A 12,077-nucleotide genomic window follows, 5' to 3' on the forward strand; every position below is an offset into this window, starting at 1 on the left:
ATGCAGATCTAGTTTTAGTATTTGATTTAAAGCAGTAATGAATTACAGTCCTTGCCCAGGAAACACTGGAGTGAAGCTCCTTCATTCAAAAATGACTCTTCTAAATTAACACGGAGAGGACTACATGCATGGCCACTACGGGATCCTCACTCTAAACGTCTGCCTGTACCTCAAGTTAATTTACCCAAATATTATTTACTTACATGCCTTTCAGTGTGATTATGGTTCTCCCAGATAAGTAGAGACATTTAAATTTTCTGTTTCATTTTAATTTCCAAATGTTTATGCACTATAGCCTGTTTATTGAACTGTTTACTAAAGCCAACACTTGCTCCACTTTATCAACCTCCTCCACAGTTCTTCAGAGTTATACTCCATCACAGCTCATTTCTGGGCTGTGAATAAACCGCTCCCTTCCCTCTTTGTCAAAGCAAATATTCCTAAACACCCGAATCATCCACTTCACCTTTCAGTGGAGTACCTTTAAACGCAAACAGACCCTTTTTCTTCAAAGTTACTACCAAAATACAAACACGGTCACACTATGTGAGCTTTACTGCAGTTGTACTCTTGACTAATTGCTTTGAGGATTTTTCTTCAAGCCCCTAAACCTCTTTTCCTAAGTCAGTACACTGCATAACTGTTCCATGTAACGTCTATTCTTTGATTTGGCTTGTCATCCTTTGGCATATTATTTTCATGTTTATCTACACTAAGCTGCATTTTCAAGCCACTGACCAAATCACCTACGAGATCCACCTTTATCCACTGCTCGTTGTGACTCGTTGGAGCTGCTCTGTAGACACAAGTAGAAGAAGTTCAATCACACTCAACAACCTCATCCAAATCCATTACCGATGTTACAGACAAGACAGGTTCCCAAACGAGCCCGAGTTAAACCATTCCCATCTCAGCAATTTAGCCACCCTCAGATTCTCAGAGCATAAAAGTATAAACTCAGTGTGGCTGAATTCCACACATGTACGCTCTTAACAATTAAGTTGGCATTTTGACAGTCTAAGCTGAATTACAGACCTAGAACTGGCTGGTGGTGGCTCCTCTGAAGTACGGACACGTCCCCGTGAGGATATACTTTTATATATTTACGCATGGGAAAAGCTGAAGGAGAAATAGGTCAAGGAATTTGCCCTAAACCACCAAGTCTGTGACTGAATTGAGAGGACTGACTTACTAAACCAAATTTAAATAACAGATTTTGAAAAATCATTGCCGTTAAGAAGAATTGCTTGACATGTGAGAGGTCGGACTACCTAGGCAGGCTGTATCCCCCTGCCTGTCTTTAATCCCCCGGCCAATCATCCACTCAATGCACCATTTCTGTTTCTGAAGAGGTTTTCTTCTTAGTTTTCAGCCCTTATAAATCCGATCCGTCATTGCAGAATTTCTAATAATACTAGATAAAACTTCACCGATCTCTCTCTGGAATAAACTAGTTAATATCCTTTATTTAAGACATGTGTGTGCAATCAATTGCGTGGTATTTACTTGTATTACACACAGAGTATTCATCATCTTGACAATTTTTAAAAGTTTTAGAACACCATTTCACTTAACAGTTTAAAAAAAAAAAGATTTATTTGATGGCTAACTTTGGAACAAGTTATCTGCATTAACTTCCATTGTTTTGGCATAAAGTAGTTCTGTATATTTTACTAACAACAGTGGAGACATGATAAAGGATGTAGGCAGAGAGCCATAAACAGCTCTCGCTGCAACCCACAGTGTTCGTGTAAAAGCATTAATTTTTTGGACTTTGATTGGAAGACGTCTCTGTGCTCAGCCACTTGGATTTTGCTCAATACAACCATGTATAAAGCCTTGTACCTGAATATAACAGTTTTAACTGTGGAAAGAGCATTGTAAATCATACGTAGTATAAACTTGTCTACATGATTGGAATGATATAATGGATATTGTAGTCCCTAACCACTAGCTAATGTTCTTCATGACACTTAAATAAATGACCTGAAAATAAACTAATAACAACATAAGATCTTCTAAACCTGTTCACGTGCATTTCCCAAAAGCATGCTGGAGAAAGACAATGTCTTGTTAGCACATTTTTTGTGTTTACATTCTCTCCAGAACATTTTTGCTCCAGCTATTCTGTTTTCCCTCTTCCAGACTCACATTAATTCTTCTTTTCTGCCACCTTCCAGACAGAGTCATCTCTCCATCCAGTGCCTGCCCCAGATCTTGGTCATTTATAAACATCAACAGCTTGCAGGACTCCTACATCACCATCCAGAAGACTATAACCTGGCAAAAAAATGAAGTGCTCCTGTGTTTTATTTGGAGCCAGCATCTACTCCCACAAAGATCATCATTCTTTAATCCTTGTCTAAATTTCAGAAGATACAACCTCAGAGAGGCTGGTTATGGAATAGCAGAGCTAGGGCAGGAGAAGACACAGGCTTAAAAGACTAGATGTAAGGTAGAAATTTCTCACAATGAGGGTGGTGAAACACCGGCACAGGTTGCCCAGAGAGGTGGTAGATGTCCCATCCCTGGAAACATTCCAGGCCAGGCTGGACGAGGTTCTGACCAACCTGATCGAGCTGAAGATGTCCCTGCTCATTGACGGGGGATTGGACTAGATGACCCTTAAATAACCCAAACCATTCTATGGTTCTAAAAAACACATTAGAGAGTTACCGCAGCAGATAGGCAGGATTTAGTTATCGAGAAGGATGCACCATTTTTCTCAATCTTTGTTACAACACACACTAGTCCCGTAAGAAAAATGCCATAGCGTTCCTATTTTTAATATGGGAGAAGGATTTTATTGTTATTATTAACTTGCGGTAGTGAAATGTTGTACACGTGAAACTTTCCAGAAAAAAATATAACCAAAGCATACAAATATTAACACTTTCAACGGATTCCACAAGGTACTGTCCCTTATACTTAAAAAATCATGGAAAATGTTTTACTCTTATGCATAACTCATATATATTTAAACACTGAAAGTTCAGAAGAAACTGTGGGAGACTTAGATACCTAATTTTAGCATCAGAACTTGTTTTCAGAACTTTCAAAACTGTTTTTCTTTTATTTATTCTGATTTTTTTGGATCTCTGACACATTCAACAGTCAATTTTAAAACTTTATGAAGACTTCTAAGCCTTGAAAACTTTCCCTTTTTGCATACCTGGTATAGACGTTGAGTTAAAAAGATGGGTTAAAAATTAAACTAAATTCATAGAAAATAAAAATTCCATATACTAAAAGTCAGTTTCAATCTAAATACTTGCCATTTTGAATAACAGATTTTTTTAATTCCCCGATCTATATATTATGTATTTTCTTTTCATTTATGCCAAGTAATCCCGCTCTGAGGAAACTCATGCACTTTTCTTTGAAGCAGACGTGCATTTTCCCCAGCTCTTTCGTAACATGTTGCCATGTTACATCTATGTGTCTATTCCCAACACTTTATTTGCCCTAATGAAAAATTACTTACGGGATTTGGTTTCTTTTTCATGGCACCAAGAGTCACTTTGTACACCATTTTATTAAAAACAACAACAAAAAAAGAATGGAAGGGTCATGATGTCACTGCTTGATGAACAGAAAGACTAACTGGAGTGCTGGTTTAGGTTAGATCAAATTATATAGGCAAGTTCTGAGTGTTGTATACTGGTTTGAATAATTGCTCTTGATAAGCAAGAATAATTTGTAAGAATGGATATAAGCTTAAAAAGAAATAATTTGAATTCATAAAAACTGGCTCTTCTGTAACTGCAGTTATATTTGGAAGCAAAGTTAAAGATAGTTCTGAAAGTGCAATGGATTTTTTCTTTTTGCTATTATATTGCCACTAAAAGATTAAAAATAATAAAAGGAGATCGGCATAATCAGATCTATTAGAACCCTCCCCAGGCCTTGGAGCTGGAGCACACACATTTTAGAGCTGCCGCGTTTCCTTCGTCACTGATGTACTGTCACGGTAAAACTTACAATTTAACAAATTCACTGTCTGAGAATTTCCTTTGTCTTTCTTGAAACAGGATCACAAACATCTCTTTGCTAACTGTAATATTTTTAGTAGAATTTATGTGACCTAAAACATTACAGAGGTTTGCAGAGAGCCTCTGTGATCCTAATACCTGGAGTTCATTTGGCTTATAATGGTTGTGATGGACAGTCATTTTTGTCATTTGCAGTAACTAGGAAATTCCACTTTTGCACTTCCTTTCTTTCTGCTTCCTTGAATTTATCCTGTTCCCATGCTGAATTTGCTCCCAGAGTTACTACAAATACGTGCAAAACTATACAACCATCCACACATGCTACTGGCCAAGCACTGTACAATTACCAAAGCTGCACGGGTATCTCTGAGCTTTTTCAAAAGTCAGAATTTTGTCCACTCTGTTCTAAGGAAAGGAAAAAAAAAAAAAAAAGGTCATGAAAGCAGTTCAGTTCTTTGGAGGCCAAACTGGAACAGACAGCAACTGCATTAGTATATACCTGGTTTTTGTATTTTTACATACATTTATATTTTTTATATTTAATGTTACAAATCACTTGATAGCAGTAAAACTGATGTATTTATATTTATCTACTTCTTGATAGATTGCAACAAATGACAAAACTGGGATACTAGTCTCATTTCAGTGACTTTTTTTCTTGTTTGGTTTTTTTTTTTCCTCTGCAACTACTGTCACATTTTGCTTACAGGAAAAAGGAGTGGCTGAATGTGGTCAGATGTCCCGAAGCTGTACTACAGTTCAAACCTAAAAGCTCAAAAGAAGATTCCCAATATCTAGGGAATTTGATATTAGGGTTTACTGAAGTTGTCACATACTTTTGGGGATCTAATTTCACTTTCTGATCTTCAGCAGTGGTTGTAATTCTTCATTCAGAAGAGGGAAGAGATTACTTGTCAGCAGTAATCTCTAACACAGATAATGCCATATAAATATTAGGGGCTTATAAGCATGGACAAGGATTAGGAGCAAAGAGAGAGAACAGAAAGAAAACTGAGCAGAGCCAAGATTAAGCACTGGGAAGGGCATGGCAAAAGAAAATAGAAGCTCTGTGCCTGAGCTTGTCTTCCCACAGTAGAACATATATATTTTCCTGGGTAGAATAGTAGGATTTACACCGATTTCCCTGTTTTCAAACTGCAAGATACAGAAATATGAAATATTATTTGAGATGCGATCATTATCTTATCCTCTCTCTTCCATGACACTGGAGAAATACAGAATAGACTCAGGGAATCACTGAAGTTGGAACGTCACTGGTCCAACCTTGTGCTCAAAGCCCATCCAGTTGGACCAGGATGCTCAGAGCCTTGTCCGGTCAAGTTTTAAATACCACCAAAAGCCAAGGATGGAGATTTGACACTCAGACATTAAGTGTATGAGAGGTGCTGCTGCTAGCAGCTTGCAGAAGGGACTACAAGGTGAACAACAACATGAGAGAGAGCTAAAGCTGACATTAGCAGCAGGAGCACATCTTCCTTCCTAACATTTGTGTCATGGCCAGAAAGTGAGAAGCGGTATGTACTCTATACAATACATACAACAGCGGAGGGGTATCACAAGGTCTGATTTCTTTAGGACAAATCAGCCAAAATATTGCTGTTTTAGCAACAAATTAGTTGAATGCAACAACCCTTGTCACTCATCAGCAGGCAGGATCCAGAGATGCTCCTGGAGAAGAGAAGCTGGATGCAGATCAACCGCAGGCAGCTGGTTTTGACTCAAGTGGTAGCTTGGTCTGTTGGAGTGGGGAAGGAAGATGAGACAGGCAGGAGAGGAGACATGTCAACAGTAAAGAGAGTAGAAGAGAAACAGGGTAATTCTCAGATTCCTCCAACCATAACTTCTACCTATTTTTCCGAATAATTTCTGAGCAAACTCCCTCAATATCTAGTATCTGTATTTGATACTGCCAAAAATTCCCACTTTTAATTAGCACTTACACTTTTCTTTCCAATCTAGTTTCACTCTGATTCAACAACACTCCTACAGATTCTCTAAGATGTTGTATCTGTACCTCAACATAACAAGGATGGTCAAACTAATTCTGTCTTTCCCCTCAATATTACATTTGAATTTCTAACATCAAGATTACTGCTTAAGACGCACTGAGAAGCCTACATCCTAGATGACCAAGATTTGAACTAAAGTGTTCTGCAACTCTCATTCCCCAAAATTACATGGAAAGGTACTACCTTCCAAAACACAAGCCTGCAGTGAAACTATGCAAAACAGGTGAAACTACGCCAAAACAAATATAACCCTGAAAGTCTAAGCTTTCCTGGTTTTGAGTCCTCTGTGCTGCTGTTCTTGTTGGACATCATTTCACCCAAAAGCATGTCTAGCCTCATCCAGTATTCGTGGGATTTGTCCATTTTGTTACTTATTTACTCCTGACAAATGACTACAACAATATCTTAAGCGCTTTAGGTCAGCAAGAAAAACATCAGATAGTGATTACTCTGCATTTTAACACTGGAAGGGAGAGTCTGGACCCACTGAAGTCAAAGACAAAGCTCTCCGACTTCAAGTGAGACTGAATTTGACCCTAAATATATTATTTCTGAATTCACATCTTCAATTTCCTGAAATCCTTTAACACTAAATGTAAGAATCTGTGCAGTTATAATTTCTAAGAACATCGTTCTCAACAAATGAAAATGGTGATAATGTAAAAACTCCTCAGGAAGATGGTAATGAACTACAATACATATTTTATAATGCAGATGAAAATAACTTATGCATTATTTTGCACAAGATATGAAAACATGAATTAATTGATAGTTCAGAAAAAAAAAAAGTAATTTTCTCTATAATTAAACATCACGACTGTGTAGATCTGCTGCACCGACGCTGCAAGGTAACAGATACACTTTTGGAGCCCTAAGAGTCCCCTTGATAACAACTGCCAGAAATTTAGAAATTGTTGACTTAAGTTCTGCTTCTGCAGAAGTTCAAAAGAATGAATTACACTATGGGGAAAAAAGTTAGGCTTCTGAGAATTGCAAGGTTTTTAAGGTTCTTTAGGATCCTAAAGGATTAGTCATGTTTATTAGTGCTTACTTAAACAGAAAAAAAACAGCTGAGCTTTCGAGTGCTTATTTAGAAAATGCAAATTTCACATATAGCTAGAAACAATACAGTATCTCTTCTTGCTAAACAGAATTAGAAATGGGTGTTTGAAAACTGATATTACACCTTAAATCATCTTCTTTTTTTTTTTTTTTTAATTAAAACTAATACCAGGATCCTGTAACATATAATTTCCTGTTTTCTGGAAATACTTCTAATCAGGATATATAGGATGGATGTCCCCCTTAAACAGACTATTTTGTAACATACGCAATGCAGAAGGGAGTGCTATCATAACAGTTCAATAGTTAAGTGACTTTATGAGAAAAATACTTCCAAATGTTTCCTAAAACCTTCCAAACCGCACCAAAGAACATTATCGTAATATTATGTTTCCCTATGGCCTCCAATATTTAAGCTTGCTATTCTCGAAATGATACTTGGATGAAAAATATAAGTTTATGTAATGTATAAGTTGTTCCTAGAAGAAAAGTTGCCGTTTCTTATGTCAGATATTTTACATCTTCAATAGCCTTTCTGTATTAATTGAACAAATAGTATCCTAGTGCTTTGGGCTGCATGTGAATAGTCTGTATTTTAAAACTGAACAGTCACCGTGTGATCTTATTCATAGCAAATACCGAAAACAATAACTGTCCTAACTGATTACATATCAAGTTACCCTTAATAGATATCCATATTTCTTGCACAGTATACATAATCCATATAAACTGTATACCATATATCAATACCATATTCCAGCGAATCCACCATCAAAGAGCTCGTTTATAGGAGGTTTTCATTTGACTCGGGGTTGTAATGTTCTGTGCAAGCATAAGCTAACCATTTCAGTGATTTTGCCAGCAAGCTGCTTTTTGGCAGATTATTGGCAGGACATATTGGCAACAAACTAGTGCAACTAAGCCCTTCTTATAACTTACAGGTAAATAATGATTTTAATAAATTTATGTAAAATGTTTCACTTGCTCACATCTGGTTTTGATAATTCACTCGACTGCGCAACTGCAAACTTCTGCGTGTTTCTTCGGAAAACACGTATTTCACCTTAATTATTTAACACTTTCTCAGGTACCCCAAGAAATAAATAAGCAATGAAGCCTACTTTCACTTAAAGGTTTAACTGAAGAAAGTTTTATCTGAAAAAGCTAGAGAAATGAATTAAAAATAATAATTGTACGCACATAAAACTCTAAACCACATTTTGTCATCAATGCAACATTCAAATAGTAAGAAAAACACAGGGCTGTTGCAGAGCTATCTCAGCCCCAGGGCATTCAAATCGGATGGTCCGGTCAACTGCCTCTGGTCCTGAGGACTGTGGGGTAATGCAGAGATTTTTGACCTCCATTTGAAAATGTGTTACTATATTAGATTTATTTGCACTTTTTTTTGCACTACAACTGAAGTTTAAATGCGTATGCATTTGTATCTCACCTAGGCAGTGTGGTTTAGAGGAAACTGAGTTCTAATCCCAAATTTGCCAGTGGATCAGTATCTCATTGTTCAAACACCAAAAGCCTCTCTCCATCTCTAGAACGGCAATAGCTCTCTGCCCTAAAAGGATTGAGTTTTTGTCAGAAAGCTCTAAAAATGTTATTAGTATCAGTAGCAGTGCCATCACAGGGGAAAAAAAAAAAAAAACCAAACCTTGGACTCCCTTTTTCTGGTATAAATCAGGATAACAATGATGCTGATTTAAGATCACTGATTATCTGCCTTTCAGCATCCAGGTACCAGAAGTCTCCTTGGGGAGCCTGAATCTCCAAATTCTGCAAAATGCATGTGGCCCATCACTGAGCTACCTGTGAAATTAAAGAATGCAAAACAAGAAGAGGAATATGCAGTTTTGTGTTGGAAAAAGGAGAAAACAGTATCAATGCAAACAGCACTGTTACCCTTATACGCTGAGTTACCAGCTTGGTGACATATCTACAGGATGGACAATAGGAAGGTTGGTGCCTACCTTGTAAGGAGGTACAGGCTTATAAACAGCTTGAGCTACTACTTGTTCTGCAGCAGGACATGGTCATCTCGAACATTACTGCCCTAAAAAGGCCATGTAGGCATTGGAATGGGCTGCCCAGGGAGGTGGTGGAGTCACTATCCCCAGAGGTGTTTAAGAAAAGACTGGACGTGGCACGTAGTGCCATGGTCTAGTTGACGTGGTGGTGTTGGGGCAAAGGTTGGACTCGATGATCCCAGAGGTCTCTTCCAACCAAATCGATTGTGTTATTCTGTGATTCTGTAAAAATATTAAAAAATAAATAAATAAAACCAGAAACCTCGGAGATACAAAGAGCTTGACCACGACTGTTCAGCCCAATGCCTTGCTTCTACAACTCTGAACATTGTTCACAGAATCATAGAATCGTTTAGGTTGGAAAGGACCTTAAAGATCATCAAGTCCAACTGTAAACCCAGCATGGCCAAGTCCACCACTAAACCATGTCCCTGAGCATCACATCTACATGCCTTTTAAATGCCTCCAGGGATAGTGACTCCACCACTTCCCTGGGCAGCCTGTTCCAGTGCCTGACAACCCTTTGGGGGAAGAAATTTTTCCTAATATCCAATCTAAACCTCCCCTGGTGCAACTTGAGGCCATTTCCCCTTGCCCTATCACTGGTTACTTGGGAGAAGAGACCGACCCCCACCTGGCTACACCCTCCTTTCAGGTCGTTGTAGAGAGCGATCAGGTCTCCCTCTCCCCTCAGCCTCCTCTTCTCCAGGCTAAACACCCCCAGCTCCCTCAGCTGCTCCCCATCAGACTTGTGCTCCAGACCCTTCACCACCTTCATTGCCCTTCTCTGGACTTGCTCCAGCACCTCAAGGTCTTTCTTGTAGTGAGGGGTCCAAAACTGAACACCGCACTCGAGGTGTGGCCTCACCAGCGCAGAGTACAGGGGGAGAACAGATACAGATATAACGTAGATGAAGCCCACATGACCATAGAGAGCAGTACTCTCAGTATGGCACTTTGAGGTTTCTGCTGAAATAGGCCAAAAAGATGAAAAAAAGGCCAGCACATGAAAATTTAAAGGCAAATTGCAAAATCGAAATACAAGTATTTACCGACACCAAGGAGAAGTTTCTTTGGTTCCTCTCTCCTTCTATGCCCAAGCCACCACTTCCCAGGACACCGGTTCCCCAACCTGCCATGCTCTATCTGGTGACAACTACACCAGCTGTCCCCGTGCTCCTCATGTCTTTCACCCCGAGTGCTGGGAGCAACACATTCAGCCTGTTGAGCACCTAACTGTAATTAGGGGAAGCAATGTACTTCCAAAGGTTTTACATAACCAATGTCCATGTTTGTTCTGCTTGTGGATACAACTCAAAGTTCTATTAAATAATTGCTTTAAATGGGGCCTGTAATGAATAGGGAACAATTATTAAGTATCAGATTTTATTTGCACCCAATTCAACGTAGAATTTGCTTGCTGGTTTTGAGCATTTATTCATTTATGGAGTCAGCAATTTAGGATTTTGTAAGGCTTGGCAACGTGGTTAAAACTCAGTGAATTCCTGTTGAGATCTATTGGACATGCTGGTAAAACTTGCTGTTGCTACAGTGGACTTGCTTTTAATTTGATCTTTTTCAAGGATTCGGTATCCTTCCAGCACGTTAGAAACCTAAGGGCATATATTTGTATTGTTTAAAGGCAGGAAATTCTGTGAACTGAAATGAGAACATATCCCTTTTGCCTTTATGGACTTTTGTTATTTTCTCTTCCTTTTGGGGTTTTGGAAACAAAACCAGTGAAAGCTTAAAGTTTGAACAATAGCAAATTACTTTCAAGGAAAAAAAAAAGTGAAATACTAAGCATACTTCTATAACTTTACTCATACACTTTGTATCTATGTAAATTGGACTTATCCAGGCATCAGAAAAAACTATTGGCAGCAGGGCCTTGGACTGCAACAAGATCACACTGTTTGTGTCATAAAAGACTGTGGACTTTGCTATTTTACTTTATTACTATTCCTTTACTACCTTGTATTAACTTGTACCCCACTGACTTCATGACAGAGCTGATTTGTTTCATGCTAACCACAGAACTAGGGCAATCACATTTTTATTGTAAGGAGAAAAACTATGAATCTTTGTAGCTCTTTAACTCCTTGTCCGAAGAGTCCCACATCCCTCCTTTAATTGATGCAAAAGGTAGGTCTGAATTCTGGGATATGAAACGAGAACTGGTTGAAAGATGAAGAGGGACACATATTCTGCTAAAAATTAAGAGCTGGACAGATACTGCCTTTTAGACAACTACAGCAGCAAACTTTCTTACAGCAGTTCTGTACTAATCAGCAGAAGGACTGGAGGCAGAGTGGTTGCATTAGCACAGAGACCTGATCTCAGCAGGATGCATTAATCCTAGTGCAGTACCGCACAAATACGTCCACACTGCTTTCGGTGCTCAAACGAGCTTGGTATCTTTATCGCACATGATGAATTATAACGTACCACTTTATAAGAATAGGGTTATAGCCACGGTTATGGCTCTCTGGAATATTCCTGCCTCATGCCAGACTAGAAAGATCCAACCAAGTCTGCAACAAAACTTGCTGGGGGATAGCTCACGTGTGGCAACCTCAACTGCAGCCATTTCAGCAAAAGCCTAAACACTTACCCAGCACTTACCCAGCGGTGTTCCTTGCACACGGCATGCAACAAGCTGACTGTTCCTATCTAATAAGCTTAATAGCTAAATATAAATTACAGTGGGATGCAAAGCTTGAGAGAGACATTCGACACCCAAGATACTGCGTAGTCACTGGATGTCTCCTAGCTAGTGTTTCTTCACACTCGCTAATCCCTCTTCCTGGACAGCAGCAATTATGACATTGGTGAACTGCAGGACTTTGGTTTATTTGCTTTCATTTGGCACAGCGCTTCGTGCCCATCTCATCTCCTCTTGGAGGTTACGACAACTGAAGCAGGGATCACAATGAGACACCATCAATCATCAT

General features: G+C 38.8%; 1 protein-coding gene across 1 annotated transcript in view; it reads right to left on the bottom strand.

The window, feature by feature from the left end:
• GTDC1 (glycosyltransferase-like domain containing 1) overlaps window positions 1-12,077 on the bottom strand; it is a 126,852-nt gene that overhangs the window by 38,700 nt on the left and 76,075 nt on the right.

The sequence above is a fragment of the Cariama cristata genome, unplaced genomic scaffold, assembly GCF_000690535.1.
Source record: "Cariama cristata isolate BGI_N322 unplaced genomic scaffold, ASM69053v1 scaffold7936, whole genome shotgun sequence".
Classification (NCBI taxonomy): Eukaryota; Metazoa; Chordata; class Aves; order Cariamiformes; family Cariamidae; genus Cariama; species Cariama cristata.